This window comes from Castanea sativa, chromosome 1 (assembly GCF_040712315.1).
Source record: "Castanea sativa cultivar Marrone di Chiusa Pesio chromosome 1, ASM4071231v1".
Taxonomy (NCBI): domain Eukaryota; kingdom Viridiplantae; phylum Streptophyta; class Magnoliopsida; order Fagales; family Fagaceae; genus Castanea; species Castanea sativa.
In genome coordinates, this window is record NC_134013.1 from 59,844,656 (window position 1) to 59,861,056 (window position 16,401).

Genomic DNA, 16,401 nt, shown 5'->3' on the forward strand with positions numbered 1-16,401 from the left:
TCTCCTTTGTACACCCATGCATGGTTTGCTTAATAAAAAGAAAATATACAAAGAAGATAAAAGCAAAAGAACAAAATGCTTTAAATATGATTGCAAGCGTGTTTTCTAGGAGATGTGAGAGTTATAGGATGTACCTGAAAGGTGATAGTCCCCATCAAATAGTTGTAATTGTGTGTGAGTTAAAGCGATTTTCTCATATCTCAAATCATCCTCAAATCATCATAACCTTGAGACACTCATGCAATCTTGGGATGTTTTTCACACACAACACGTAATATTCTTTGCTACTCTTGATACATGTGCAGGGACAATGTGATTTGGCCATCATAAGGTTTATATGTGTTGATGTATGCTCACTAAACTGTCTTAACTTGTTTTTGAAATATAAAATTGGTTAAACTTGTTTAGTATGTGTGTGTGTTTTTGGGAGCTAAATGCTTAACTCTTTGTTGATTAAGAGATGTTTTGAGAGGTTAAAATGTTGGTTGGGTCATTGACTAAGTTGCATGTTTGATTGCATTCATATTTGTGTTTTTCTCCTCCTTGAAAAACTGTTTTTAAGCCATCTCAATACTTTCTCAACACCTCTCGATACTTTCTCGACACCTCTCAATACCTGGCTTATCTGTCGAGCTCTTCAGGTACATCTTATTGCAATCTCGACACCTCTCGATAGCTAGGTGGATCGATCGAGAAAGTTCATGTCCCCTCAATAGCTTCTCGATAGCTGTTCGATCCATCGAGGTATGCTCGATAGCTTCTCGACACCTCTCGATCCATCAAGATCCTCTGCATGCATTTTTTTCACATGTTTTGCATATTTCTTTGATCTTGTCATCTATAGCATCTTGTTTCATTACATTCATGCATTTTTATGGATTCTTTGTGCCCCTTGATCATCCTTGATCATCTTTATGTTTCTCGGATGAAGTTTTATAGCTTCTTGTACCCTTTGTCAATCATGACAAAAAAGGAGATAAATTAAAGAAATTGTGGTTTCCTTTTAATATTCTACAAATTAAGGGGAGAAATACATGCCTTTGTAAGGAGGAAATGTGTTTCATCTTGTTAGGGGGAGTGTTTACCTCCTTGTTGTTGTAAGAGCTACTTTTAACTTCTTCTTCTTGTACCTTAAGTATTGTGACCATTTTTACATACATGATGCTTTCCAAGTGGTATATGTGATAATGTATGTTTTCTTCACCTATCTCTACATGTGTTGTTTCTTTTCTATCTTTATACACATGTTTCTTTTTTGTATGCAATCTATTATTTATGCTTCACACAAAGATGCCTTGATGTGTTTTGTTTAAAGTATTTCAAAAATACAGGTTGTCAAAGTCTTCCATACCATGAACTCTCTTCTTGCAAAATTTTTCAAGAGTTTATGTTAGGATAGATTTTATTGTATTCAACAAGTGAGTATGAGTTGAGTGTTTTATGACTTCTCTCATATGTTCATTTGTTTATTGTGATTTTGTCACGGATTGCCAAAGGGGGACATTGTTAATGACATATTTTATGGAGTTGGCTAATCCTTTTAACAAAACACACTTTACTTGTATTTGGGTAGATCTAGGATGTGCTTAATACTTCAAAGAACATGTTGTTCAAGTCTAATATTAAAGCCATGAAGATTGGACCAAGAAACAATTGAAAAAAAAGGTGTTTACTAAAGTTGGACGAATAGCTGGACACCGGCTGGACACTTGGGAACAGCTGCTCGACACCTGCTCGACAAATAGCTATCTATTGAGGTTTAATGAGGCTCGACAACTACTATCTATCGAGGTATCTATCGAGGTTACGGGAATTAAGATTTCCAAATCTGATTTTCGGCCCATGTTTATGTAATTGTATAGGGTTTCTTTTCTCACAACCCTAGACATATATAAGACTTATTTTAGAGGCCATCACATAAGAGAATACAAGGAGAACATATGAAAAAAGTGACCGAAGTCTTATTCTCTCTGAAAGAAGCTACTGGGTCTTTGCGCCTAAGGATTTTGTAACCAAGTGCTTCTTGATCTTCATTGTTGATGAAGTGAAGAACTTTGCAGCCAACATTCTTCTTTCTCAAGTTAGTAAGTGAGTCACGTACTGGGATTCGTGCAAAGGAGTGAGTCACATACTGGGATCCATGCATCAAAGGGTGGCATTCATATATTGAAGATTTCAGAGGTTCTGAAGCGGTAGAAGGTTTCTGTTGTGAGTTCATCTACAAGAATTGTAGAGTCTAGGGACAAAGTTTTGTACTAGATCTGAAACTTCTCTTTTCTATAGTGGATTGCTTTTCGGGAAGGTTTCCCCCTAGGTTTTTTACTGTGAAAACTGGTTGGTTTCATTGGTTTTCCTAGGTCATCATATATTGTCTTATTTACTTTTTCGCTGCATATTATTTGTGACATGATATTGATGTTTGTTTGTTTTAATAAGTTTTATGCATAATAAAAACAACTTGGGTTTAGAACTTGTTAATTTTATCAACCGAGGTCTAAATTTCCCAACACATCAGACATTCAATACAAACAAAGCAAACATTTTGCTAACTCAGAAAACTTTATCAAAACACTCACTTCTTCAAAAATGTTGTAGATTTTTTTTCTTGAACTTTCATACACACCTTTTAAAACACATTATCGTTCTTAGAAATGTAGTTTATTAACAACCATTGACACTATTTTTGTGTGGTTTTTTTTTTTTAATGTATAGAAAGAAAAACAAAAGGAAAACAAACGAATATTTAAATTATCATTTCTAATTTATGATAAATCAGATTTATAATAACTAAAATTTATAGTATAATTAGTAAGAGATATGGCTAAGCTAAAGAAAACAAACATGGACTTACCCACGGTGTCAAAGAAGAAGATTGCAAAAGCCTCCTATCCCCAACTGACAACCACTCTGGCCACTTAATACTTTCATCCCCAGTATCATCCTCCTTCAGTTTTCAATTCTGCATTTTCATTCTCTAGATGGTCATATCATGATAGCATACAAGGAAACCAGATAACACACTTATAACATAAACCACAACAATCTATGACTATGAGAATGACCCAGCAAAAATTATCGAATACCCATTAAAAAAAGACATGTATATGACAACAACAACAACATGGCTCTGAAGAACACCTCCACAACCATCACGTCTCTCTGCTCAATCCCAACTCTCTCCCTCTCTCTAGCCCTCATCTGCACTCTCTCCGTCACCCTTTCTTTCTCTTCACCAACCCCCAAACCCAAACCCAAACCCAAACCCAATCCCCACTTCACCAACTCAAAGTCCACATCTCTGACCTCCCTAGATCCCTCAACTATGGCTTCTTAGACACCTACTATTCCTCCTCCACGTTCAACTCTCATCTCCCAAACAATCCCCACCACAAAACCCACATCCCCAAAAACTTCAAATTCCCTCCTTACCCTGAAAACCCACTCATCAAATAGTACACCGCTGAGTATTGGATCATGGCTGACCTCATGACCCACGACAACCTACGAACCAACTCGTGTGCCAAATGGGTTTTCGATCTTAACCAAGGACAGAAATTCAAAGACATGGGATTGGGCCTACTTGTATCGATAATCAGGATCTCGTGTTCATAAATAGCCTAAAACTATGAACATGTGGTTGTGTGTCATTCACTATGCTTGTCGTTTTTAACAATAAAAGCCACCAATCTAGATCTGCTATGAAAATGACAAAACCCATATAGATGGAAAACACAGGAAACAAAAAAACAAAAAAAACCTTACAGCCAAGTGGGTGACAAAGAGAGTAATGCTATGTTGGTAGCACTCGACAAGGTCGACGTGGTCAAGGCCAGCGCTGGAGCCAATGACAAGTTGCAAAGAAGGTGAAGGGACAAGTCGCTTCGTGTGGAGATTCTGAGATTGGCAAGTTCGGCAAACCGGTGGGAAAGTGAAGGGACACCGAGATCGGCCAAGGAGGCGGCGTCGCAGGTGAGGGAAGTCTTAAGGTTAAGGAAGTCAAAAGGCTAAGATTTGAGGAAGTCGACAGTGTGGGTCAGGTGAGCAAGGAGAATGGGTATCAACGGCGTGGGCAAGGAGAGTGTGCTAAGACTTTGGGGAAAGCTATGAAGAAATAAAAGGGAGATATATATAGTCAAGTCTTTAGTGATGAATTTTTTTCGTCAGTAATGGCAAATTTTCGTTGCAATAGGTATCAAGGTTTTAATGTTTTTAGCGACGAAGGTCAATTTTGTCACTAATACACCAGATTTTGATAAGATTTTTAGAGAGGAAATTAATATTTCGTCACTATAGTATACTTTTAGTGACGAATTGTGATTTCGTCGCTAAAACAATGGAATGTAAAACCATGATTATTTTTAACGATGATTATTTTCCGTCGCTAAATCTTCCTTATGGCGACGAAATGATTTTCATCGCTAATACTATCCACAACAATACCTACAATGACGAAATATTTCGTCACTAAAAATTTCAACTTTTAGCGACGAAATATTTCGTCGCTATAGATTAATTAAGTTCGCGCTAAAATTCCCCTTACTGCGCCCATTTTTCAGATCACAATAGCAACGAAAATTATTTTTCGTCGCTAAATGTTATAATTTTTTTTCATTATTAGTGACGAAATTCATATTTTTTCACTAAAGCTGTACTTTTAGCGACGAAAAATATTTCCTCACTAATTTTCATTGCTAAAAATACATTTTGTTGTAGTGCACAAAAAGCAACCGAGTGCTTTTCCGTGACCAACTTCATCCATATCATCATGATCGTCATCCTTGACATTTGCTTCCCCGTCCATCTTGTTTCTAATTTGTTGAATAAATATTTTCAAATTTTCTTATAATTTTAAATAGAGTTTGATCCCATCGCTGAGATTTTAATAAACTGTGATATTTGTTTAAAATATTTTATTTAAATACATATGATTTTTTATTTACAAAACTGTTAACTAATAGAAACTATTACTCCTACTTTAAAGCTAATAAAATTGAAATTGAGAAGTATATATATTTTTGATGTCTTTTAGTTACTATCAATACAGTAATGATAAAAGTTGTAGTATATGTGGCAATTACTTAGGATATCTACATGGTAAAATTATGGTTTTTAGGACCCAACTTTTATTATGTGATGATGTCTATTGGGTCATTTGCATTTTTCCTCCCTTAACTATTAAGTCATTTTCTATCCAAAAAAAAAAAAAATTAAGTCATCTGTAATCCCCCCACAAAGGTATTTTAGTCATTTTCCTATGAAATATAAAAATGAGTCAAAATATTATGTTGGATCTTAATAGCCAAGTCAATGGCAGGGGGATATTTGCTTATTTGTAATAGTTAAGAGGAGAATTTTGTTCGATTTTATATTATTTAAGGGGTGACCTATGAAATAGATAAAAAATAATATGCTATCAATTAATAGAGACTTGTATGAAAATCAATAATAAATTACTACCTCAAACAATTGTTAGATTATTATATGTGGGTACTCTATTAGAAAAATAATAATTTCAAAGTTTTAAATTAGTTTTAGCTTAATAATTAGTGGGTCTCTTTTTTAAACTATACTAAATTCTAGTATCGAAAATAGTGGCTCTGTGGCTGCATTCAACCTATATTATACAAGATCCCAGTTTTGTGGGAACACCATGTCTGATTAGAATATAAGAAAGGGTCGAAAATAAATAAAAAAATCTCTTTATGTTTATGACTGACTCTAAAAAGTAAAAAAGCAAGCACTAGGTCTTCCACTCGGGGCATGGGGCAAAACACAGCAATGAATTGGAATGAAAAAATTGAAAAAGAAAAAGTGGGTAGCTTGATCAAATAATTCAATAATATTTTATTTACCTCTATACTAATTGCTGGAACAAAAAGAGCTTTTCTTCCTCTCATTTATTTATTTACCCTCAATTGGTTGCAGTAAATGATCTCTTGCTCCCATGAGGAATCTCTTGATGCTCACACCTATCGTTTCCACGTTCTGCTTATTATTCCTTCTTTATCAAATCACACTAGTAACTTCTTCCACACCTCCTCGTTATGTCTCTGTCGATGATATTACCTTGGACTGTGGCAGTGCCACTTCAGGCAATTCGAAGGGCTAATGATGCCGAAAAACGTCAGTAAGCCACACGGCTCTCGCGTGCTCCAAAGAGAACCTACAGAACACAAAAGCTGAAGACCTTAAGAGGAGTACCGGTGTGGTACCGGCCAAATACCCTCCAACGGTCAAGTTAGAGAAAATCTCTTGTTCACAACTCTAGAGTACCAGAGTTGGGGTGAATTATGCGTACCTTGCTTTGTGAGGGTTTTGGGGTATTTATAGTAGTGTAGGGTTGAAATTTATGCCTTGGTCAAGAAGTTCTTTCCTTCTATGAGAGTAACTAATGGTTTTTTTGTATCTCTTAGAGCTCTTTTCCTTATAGGAGTCTCTTTTATTAGGGTTAAGTGTGTAGCACAAGAACTCTCCTTATACACGTATGCGTGGAAATCAAGCAAGGTTATGGACAGAGGTTTAATTGACCTCTTCGGCTTACTCTCGTCAACTTATAGCATCGTCCCCTTTCCAAATTCGTCAGCTTATGGTTAGGGTCGTCAGCTCTGTTATGAAGTTGTAGACTTCGAGATGCAGTCCCTCGTGGTAAATAAGCCCAACAGAATCATTAGGCTCGACATCTTTCTCTCGTCTACCAAATTATCCTTATCAAGTATGGATGGCCGCGACTGGACTGGAGACTTTCAGTCCAAGTTTTTTCCCAAAGAAGAACTTAATCTCAAATCTAACACCTCTCAATACCCAAAAGAAGGCATCATCAACAATGCCCCCTTCACCACTGCTTGTATATCTTATTCTCAATTCACGTACGTGTTTCCAGTCACCCTTGGCCCGAAATTCGTTCGGTTACACTTTCACCCGACCACATACTCAGGTTTTGAGGTGTCTATGGACTTTTTCATAGTCAAAGCAGGTTGGTTCACCTTACTTAGGAACTTCAGTGCTTCTGACCTTGATAACTCTTTGTAGTTAAAATCCTTTGTCAAAAAGTTCTATGTCAACGTCGAAGAGAATCAAAAATTGAATTTAACCTTCATCCCTTTTTCAACTACTACTATTAAATTCTACGCTTTCATTAATAGAATTAAGATTGTCTCCATGCCTAAATACCTGTACTACAGTCCAAAAGATACACCAGATGAGAAAGTGCCTCGCAATGTTGACGGACGTACTGAGTTCTACATAAACTACACCAGCGCACTCGAGATGGTTTTTTGATTAAATGTTGGTGGGAACTTGATAGCACCAACTGAAGACACAGGCTTCTTCGGAGAATGGTACTTGGATGTAAGGTATTTCTTGCGTGAATGCATAATTTAGTAATTCATCATTCATACCCAAATACATAGTGAGAGCTCAGATTTGTGTGAAACACAAGAGCTTGTTTAGACCTCCAATTAAAAGATTACGGCTAGATTGCTTTTACTCTTACTTAATCAAAGTACGGAAACAAGAGTAAGTGTGAGCAATGAACAACAAAAAATAAAAGTAAAGCACAAGAGTAAGGGAAGAAGGATGTAAACACAAGATAACACGCTGATGTGTTATCGAAGAGGAAACCAAAACACTCGGCGAAAAACCTCTCCACCGCCCTCCAAGCGGTAAATCAATCCACTAGACAATATGTTAGGAGACATGAATAGAAAGAGATCCTCCAAGCCTAATCTACCCAATGCACCTAAGCGCTCCAAGCTCCTACTCCAACAAGGTTTCTCGGAACAGTATCTTGTCTAGCTTTCCGGATCCCACAATACGCCTGATTGCATTTGCTACGTCTCACCGGCTTCTTTTGGCAAATCCCCAAAGCTTCCCAAACTCCAAAACACTCTCTAAACTCTGAAAAAGTGTGGGTTGTGTTTAGATACAAATCTCCTCTCAAGGAACGATATTGGGAGAGGGAAGGAGAAGAGCCTAGAATAATTTCTCACTAAGGATGAGTAACTCTCTCTCTAAAAGATGAGTGTGTGGGTTGTAGAAAACCTATCTAGGCTTTTTCTCTCTGAATGGTCTCTTTTACTTTTGTGGGTAATGAGAGTATATATAGTATGGGTGAAGGGTAAGAAAGACACACTTAAAAATCCTCCAAGCAAAGAGTTTCGCAGGAAGGCCTTACCCGCGAGACACTCGCGAAATCCTCCAGGCTGGCACGACTCTTCAGCTTTCAGCATGTACTTCTCACATACCCTTTTCGCAGGAACACTTCTCACGAGCTTCTCACGAACTAGTCGTGAAATTGCACTGATTCTTCATTTCATGCTCGATTCTTCATCAACTTAATACTAAACCCAATACAATAAAATCCCACAAAATATAAGGAGTAAAATTAAAGTAATTACAACACTTTTTGTCATGGAATATAGCCAACATAAAATATAGTTGTAAATCACAACTTTACACACAGATATACCAAATTACACTGCACCTGATGAGGTCTATCGAACTACAAGATCATTGGGTAGCAGAGGAATGACAGCTATGCCTATAGGTGCAATACCTGTTGACAGGATGGAAAATTTAATGTGGAATTTATTCGTTGATTCGGGATTTATATATCTGATAAGGCTCAATTTTTGTGAAATAGATTTCTTTGGCAACAAGCAATTCAATATCTATATAAAGAATTAGTTAGCTGAAGAAAACGCTAATACAAGTTTATGGCTTGGCCTTGGTGGCACTGACATTCCAGTTTATTGGGACTACGTAGTACAGATCAACAAGGAAAAGGTAGAGAGAATGCATGGGACCTTTATTTCGCTGGTCCCTGAATATAATTTCGATGTCATTTTAAATGAAATCGAAGTTTTCAAATTGAGCAATCGTGATGGCAATCTTGCTTGTTGAAAATACTGAATTCAATAGTATTGTATTTCTCAATGAAAGAAAATACATGAGTGCCTTTATATATAAGGCATATGAATGCAGTACAAGTAAAAGTGTAATACAAGAATATGTGTTATACAAGTAATCTAGTTGGGCCTAAAGCCCACAACATTATACACGTTAACAATCCACCTCAAACTCAAGGTAGATATGAGATCAACTTGAGGTTGTCAACCAAAGTATGAAGGCGTCCCTTAAGATGTGACTTGGTGAAGATATCTGCAAGTTGATCTTTAGAGGAGACTAAGATCAGCTTGAGAGCATTATGGACAAAATGATAGTGGATAAAATGACAATCAATCTTGATGTATTTAGTCCGTTCATGGAAGATATCATTGTGTGCAATATGAATGACACTCTGGTTGTCATAATAAAGAAGAGTAGTAGAGGATGTAGACACACCTAAGTCTTTGAGAAGCCATCGCAGCCAAAGGAGCTCAGATGTGGTATAAATAAGGGCACGATATTTTGCTTCAATACTGGAGCAGGACACATGAGTTTGTTTCTTGCTTCGCCAAGAAATCAGAGAAGAACCAAGAAGAAAGCAATAACCAGTGGTGGACCTGCGATCAGTGGGATCTCTTGCCCAATCAGCATCAGAAAATGCACGGGGAATAAAAGGAGACTGAGCAGATTAGAAAAGACTATGGAAGAGAGTGTCCTTTAGGTATCGAAGAATGCAATGAACAACAGCATAGTGAGTCGATCGTGGAGCAGACAGATACTAGCTCACCTGGTGAACAACATAGGAAATGTCTAGATGAGTGACAATGAGATAAACTAGGCTGCCAACCAAGCGACTGTAAAGAGAGGAATTAGACAATGGTTTCCTCCCCCCCCCCCAGTGGGAGTCAGATGCACATTAAGCTCAACTAAAGTGTCAACAGTCTTGCTATCAGTGAGTTTAGCTCGAGACAAGAGTTCAGAGGCATACCTGGCTTGAGTAATATAAAGTCCATCTGTAGAATGAGTAGTTTCAAGACCCAAGAAGTAGCTGAGATGTCAAAGATCTTTCATTTCAAACTACTGACTGAGAAAATCCTTGAGTTCTTGAATGCCACTAAGGTCATCACCAGTTATGATCATATAATCCATATACAAGAAAAGTAAAATAGTGTCTTTGTCAGTGCGACGAAGAAATAAGGCAGAATCATAATGATTGGCCATATAACCCAAGCGAGAGATGGTAGAGCTGAATTTGGTAAACCAAGCTCGTGGAGCTTTTTTAAGGCCATAAAGTGCACGTCGAAAGTGACAAACCTTGTTTGATTCAACAGAGAGACCAGGAGGAGGTTACATATAAACTTCTTCACTTAAATCCCCATTAAGGAATGCATTTTTAACATCCATCTGAAAAATGTCCCATTTATTGGCAACAACAACAGCTAAGAGGGCACAAACAGAAGAGATACAAGCAACCAGAGTAAAGGTCTCTTTATAATCAATCTCATACTCCTGTGTAAAACCTTTTGCAATAAGATGAGTTTTGTAGCACTCAATGGACCCATTAGAGCGAGTATTAATTTTGTAGATCCACTTACAACCAACCACAGATTTCCCAGGGGGAAGTGTCACTAAATCCCCAGTATGGTTTTTAGATAATGCATCAAGTTCCTCTTTCATTGCAATCTGCCATAAAGGGTCAATGGAAGTCTCACGATAGGTGTGAGGCTTGTGCAATGTAACAATGATAGTTAAGTAAATGTGCAGGAATGGATCTTACCCAAGTTAAATGATGAGGTGGATTGTTTTGTGCAAGATCTTCAAGCGGAGCGGGAGCGGGAGCGGGGGACCCAAGCTCAGGGTTGGGGTTGGGTAGCTTATCTTCAACTTGTTCATCTTCTACCTGTTTATTAAAGGGTGAACTAGGAAAGGGATCAATGATATCTAGTGGTTGTACAGAGAAGTCTATAGGAGAACCAAGAGCAACTACAAAAGGATCAAGAGCAGCTACAGAAAGAATATGTGCCTCATCTGGAAAAAGATCTAAGATAGAGGAGGAAGATAGGGAGGCATGGAAGTGAGAGAGCTCGACAAAGGGATGATGTTCCCAAAAGACAACATTGCAGGAGATAAGAAAACAATGAGAAATGGGATCATAACACCGATACTCCTTTTGAGTTTTGCCACAGCCAAGAAAACAACAAAACCTTGACCGAGGCTCAAGTTTGTTATGCTGATGTGGTTGAAGAAGAACGAAACAGGCAAAACCAAAGGAGCGAAGGTGATGATAATTTGGAGATGACCTAAAAAGGCGCTCATATGGAGTTTGATTTTAGATGACAAGACTGGGAATGCGATTAATAGCATGAACAACATGAAGTGCAGCTTCGCCCCAAAAAGGAGCAGGAACTTTGGCAGAAAGGTACTTGGACAAGTTAGTTGATGAATAGTGCCATAAGAATGAAAAATAGCTTGGAAAGCATATTGAGTGTATTCAAGAGCATTATCAGATCAAAAAATCTTGACGTGTTTGGAAACCTGAGTTTCAACCAATGTTGCAAAATTACAATGTACTTGCAATAATTCCAAACGATGTTTCATATGAAAAATCCAACTATAGTGAGAGTAATCATCAACAAAGACAACAAAATATCGAGATCCACCAATACTAGAGACAGAGGTAGGCCCCCAAACATCAGAATGAATAAGGTCAAAGATATTAGTGGATATTGATTCAGTAGTATTGAAAGGCAAAGCTAGTTGTTTTCCTAACTGACATGAAACATAATCAAAATTTTCTATAGACATTAAACCTAACAAACCTCTAGAAACCAATTCTTGAACCCGAGAGGAAGATGCATGACCAAGTCAAGCATGCCAAAGTGCAAGGGAAGGAATAGAAGAAATAGTAGCAGCTGCAGCAACGAAAGCAGGAGCAACAAGTGGAAGATGAAGGTAGTCCACGGGAAACATACGCCCAACTCTGGGACCGGTCGTCCCAAGCTCTTGTCCCATCCTCAGATCTTGCATAATGCACCTAAAATAATCAAATATAATGTGATAACCCAACTCAACTAATTGTCCCACAGAAAATAAATTGTAAGAAAAGTCAGGAACATTAAAGATCTCAGGAACTGAGAGGTTGGAGTTCAAAATAGAACCTATATTATGACTAGACATTGTGGAAACTTTTGCTATGCTAATATTAAGAGGGTGTGGTGTAGGTTTAAGGTCAGAAATAAGGACGATTAAGGTGTCATGTGATTGCAACAAGCAGAATCCATAAGCCAAGAAGTAGAAGACATACCAGATAAAGCTGAGAGAGAAGAGGAATAAGATGCATTATCAACCATACAAATGACATTAGCGATGATGTTTATAAGATCATCTCTAGAAATGGTGAAAGTGGATCTAGAAGACTGAGACTATGCAGAGATGGGAGCCATTGGTGGGACATTCTTAGTGTTAGCAAACATAGCAGTACAAATGGAAACAACTAATTTGTTGTGTTGATAGCAAGTTTCAATATTATGGCCAAAACGTTTGCAAAAATTGCAAAATCGTTTGTTGGATTGTCGGTGACGATTGTTGCAAAAGGAAGAAGACTTGTCCTTATTCTTCATTTAGAAGCAAAATATACAAAAATGGACTGCAAAAATGAAATCTACGCGAAAAATTGGGTAAGGAGCACTTGGACTGCAAAAAAGTCAACCTTGGGAAAAAGTTAACAGTCAACCCTACTAAAAGTCAACAGTCCACTGGCAGAAGTCAAAGGATGATGTTAGCGGCTAACGCAAGCAAGTGACGTCAGCGATGACGCAACTAGGGCCGACATGGTAGAATGATATCAGCAGGAGTGTAGAGGCGCATGAAGGCTCATGAGGACGCATGACCTGAAGGCGCTGCGTGTGGGAGCGCGTGGAGATACAATCCAGATGTGCAGTGGCACGTAGAGGCACATGGGGCGCGTAAGTTGCGGTGCAAAACCTTTGAGTTGTGCGTGGGGGCATGTGCGGTCTCCAATGGCTCCGAGGCTTCCCCGATTGTGTAGATCGGCTCAAGACTATCGCAGTGGTACCTGCAGAAAATTAATCAGAGCAATATTCACAGTGGTGATGCAAGGAGCAGTGGTCTTTGTGGTGTGAAACTCCTCAACGGTGGCAGCTGCAGGTCCGGAACCCAAGGAAGACGGTTGGAAGACGTCGGAGGTTCAACGACGAGAGGCTGCGGTGGTTGTTGTGATGGTGGAAGCGATGTTAAGAATGGAGTATCACCAATAAAGACAAGACTGCTAAGAAAAGGTCAGAGTAGTGGCTCTGATACCATGTTAGGAATACTGAATTCAATAGTATTGTATTTCTCAGTGAAAGAATATACATGAGTACCTTTATATAGGAGGCATATGAGTGCAGTAAAAGTAAGAGTGTAGTACAAGAATGTGTGCTATACAAATAATCTAGCTGGGCCTAAAGCCCACAACACTATACACATTAACATTGCTAAACCCAATTCACTACCAAATTTCAAGACAACGAAAAGAATTGCATTGCCATTGGGATTGGTACGGGTATCTTTGCTCTTTTCTCTCTTATAGCGTACGTGGTTTTTGGGAAACGAAGGAAGACCAAATGCTATGCTTCTAATTATTCACTATCAAGTTGTTGGTGCTGGTTCAGGCTCAACTCATACACAAGGAAGCAAACAGGGAAAATGACTTCCTCGATGAGGAAAGAACAGTGCCATCACTTTTCACTTGCCGAGATCTAATTATAGGAGTAGGTGGCTTTGGCAATGTATATAAGGGTCAAATTGATGATGAGGAAACCATAACTGTGGCAATCAAGCGTTTGAACCCTGAGTCTCGACAAGGTGCTCACGAATTCCAAACTGAGATTGAGATGCTCTCTCAGCTCCGATATGTTCACCTGGTCTCTCTTATCGGATACTGCAACGAGAAGGGTGAGATGATCCTTGTCTATGATTACATGGCTAATAGAACTCTCCGTGAACACCTGTATGACACAAACAATGACACACTCTCATGGAAAAAGCGGCTCGACATATGCATTGGAGCGGCACGTGGATTAGACTACCTTCATAGAGGTGTGAAGCATACTATTATCCATCGAGACGTGAAGACCACCAACATTCTATTGGACGACAAATGGGTTGCCAAGGTTTCAGATTTCGGATTGTCCAAAATGGGTCAAAATAATACTGCAGTTAGTACCATGGTTAAAGGTAATTGGGGCTATTTGGATCCGGAATACGCACGTTGTCAAAAGCTTTCAGACAAGTCTGAGGTGTACTCATTTGGTGTAGTATTGTTGGAGGTTTTATGTGCCCGAAAGGCACTAAATCAAAAACTAGAGGAAGAAGAATGGAACCTAGCCCATTGGGCTCGAAAGTGCATTGAGAGAGGGACAATCAATGAATTAATTGATCCATATTTGAAGGGAAAGATAGCTCCAGTGTGTTTCAAAATGTTCATGCAGATTGTGGAGAGTTGCACGCGTGATCAAGGCATCCAACGGCCCACAATGGGTGATGTGGTGGAAAAGCTCAAGTTGGCATTGGAGCTGCAAGAGAATGTGGACGCTGAGAAAGAGAGTATCAATACTAGTGGTGAGCTTATTTACTTGGATACATTATCATTTTGTATTGATGTTGCAAATGATAGTCTTTGGGCTACTAATGTTCACTATGAACACGGGATGACATCGGATAGTACAGGGACTGGGACTGGGTTAACATGTTCAAGTTTTGAGATGGATAGGATCACATCTCATGCACTACAAGAAATCTGGGTTTAGGCGGCGTTTTTTTTAGTGACGTTTTTAAATCCGCCACTATAAGTGGCATATTGTGACGTTTTCTAAAAACACCGCTAAAGATTGAGATTTTAGCGACGTTTTTTAAAAAACGTCGCTGTAACTCAAAACAATACCAACGTTTCTTAAAACGTCACAAGAAGTATAGTTTTAGTAGCGCATATCTCGTTTATAGCGACGTTTTAATAAAACGTCGCTATAGTGATTAAAGAAAATGTACTGAGCATGTGTCTAAAAAAGAAATACTCTATAGCGACGTTTTCTAAAACGTCGCTATAGTGATTACAACAAATGATCTCCACCAGTTGGTGAAAAAAAAAATACTCGCTATATTGATTAAAGCAAACACTTTCAAATACTCTATAGCGACGTTTCAAAAACGTCGTTATATGTTCTAAACTTTTAACTTTCAGGTTCCCACAGAAAAATACGCGCTATCTTGATTAAAGCAAACACTTTCAAATACTCTATAGCAACGTTTCGAAAACGTCGCTATATGTTCTAAACATTTTGACTTTCAGGTTCCCACACTTTTTTTCCCTCTATATATTTTTTTTTTTGGCCTACACTTTTTTTTTTCCTTTCTTTTCATTAACTCACTCCGTGTCCCACTCTTTTCTTTCTTAGGCTTACTATTCATTGTCCCCTTCCTTTCTTTTCTTTTCTTTTCTTTGTTCTTTGTTCCTAGTGTTTTCTTTGTGACCCATTTTCTCTAGGACCACCACACATCTTTTCCCTTCCACCCACTGCCACCGCGGCCGTCATCAACCTCCACTAAGACCCACTGCCACCACCATACTTTTTTTCCCTCTTTTTTATTGTTCAAGTTTCTTTAGAGTGTAAGTATTTGTTCTTGGCTTATGGGTTTGCTTTGATATGGTATTTTTTTAATGGGTCATGGAGCTTTTTTGCTATTTCTCAGTTTTGGTTAGAAAGTTTTTGTTGTTCAATTTTCTTTAGAGTGTAAGTATTTGTTCTTGGCTTATGGGTTTGCTTTGATATGGTATTTCTTTAATGGGTCATGGAGCTTTTGTGCTAATTTTTGCTATTTTTCAGTTTTGGTTTAAAGTTTTTGTTGTTCAAGTTTCTTTAGAGTGTAATTATTTTTTTTTTGGCTTATGGGTTTGCTTTGATTTGGTTTTTCTTTAATGGGTCATGGAGTTTTGTACTAATTTTTGCTTTATTCTATTTTGGTTGGAAATTGGTAGAAAATTCTCTTATTCAGATTTGGCTTATTGGGCAAAAGGACTTGAGGATCAAGGGCTGAATCATTGTAAGTATTTTTTTAGAGTGTTAGTATTTGTTTTTCAATTTTATACCTTCTAGCAATGGCAGGGGATGAACAATAGGATTGCAAAATAGACTATGTTCCAAACATATATATTAATGGGTTTTTAACTAACTAATCTTAGGCAACCAACCCACTTAAACTTAATTTAATAGCTACACTTAATCTTAGGCAACCAACCCACTTAGTTAAAGTGATACATGAATTGGTATTATACAAATATAAATATCTATGGTTAATGTGTTATTGTGGAATATTGATGATTAGTAGGTACATTTGATATATTACAAGCTTGTGTTAGTTATTGTTGCATTTTAAACAGGTTTATATAGCATTTTTAATTTTTTTTTAAAATAATGAGCAGCTTTTGCGACGTTTTTGAAACGTCGCTATAGGTGT

The 16,401-nt window shown here is 37.9% G+C and overlaps 1 pseudogene; it reads left to right on the plus strand.

The window, feature by feature from the left end:
* Window positions 1-5,944: 5,944 nt before the first annotated feature.
* LOC142631183 (receptor-like protein kinase FERONIA) lies at window positions 5,945-14,696 on the plus strand (annotated as a pseudogene).
* The last annotated feature ends 1,705 nt before the right edge of the window (window positions 14,697-16,401 follow it).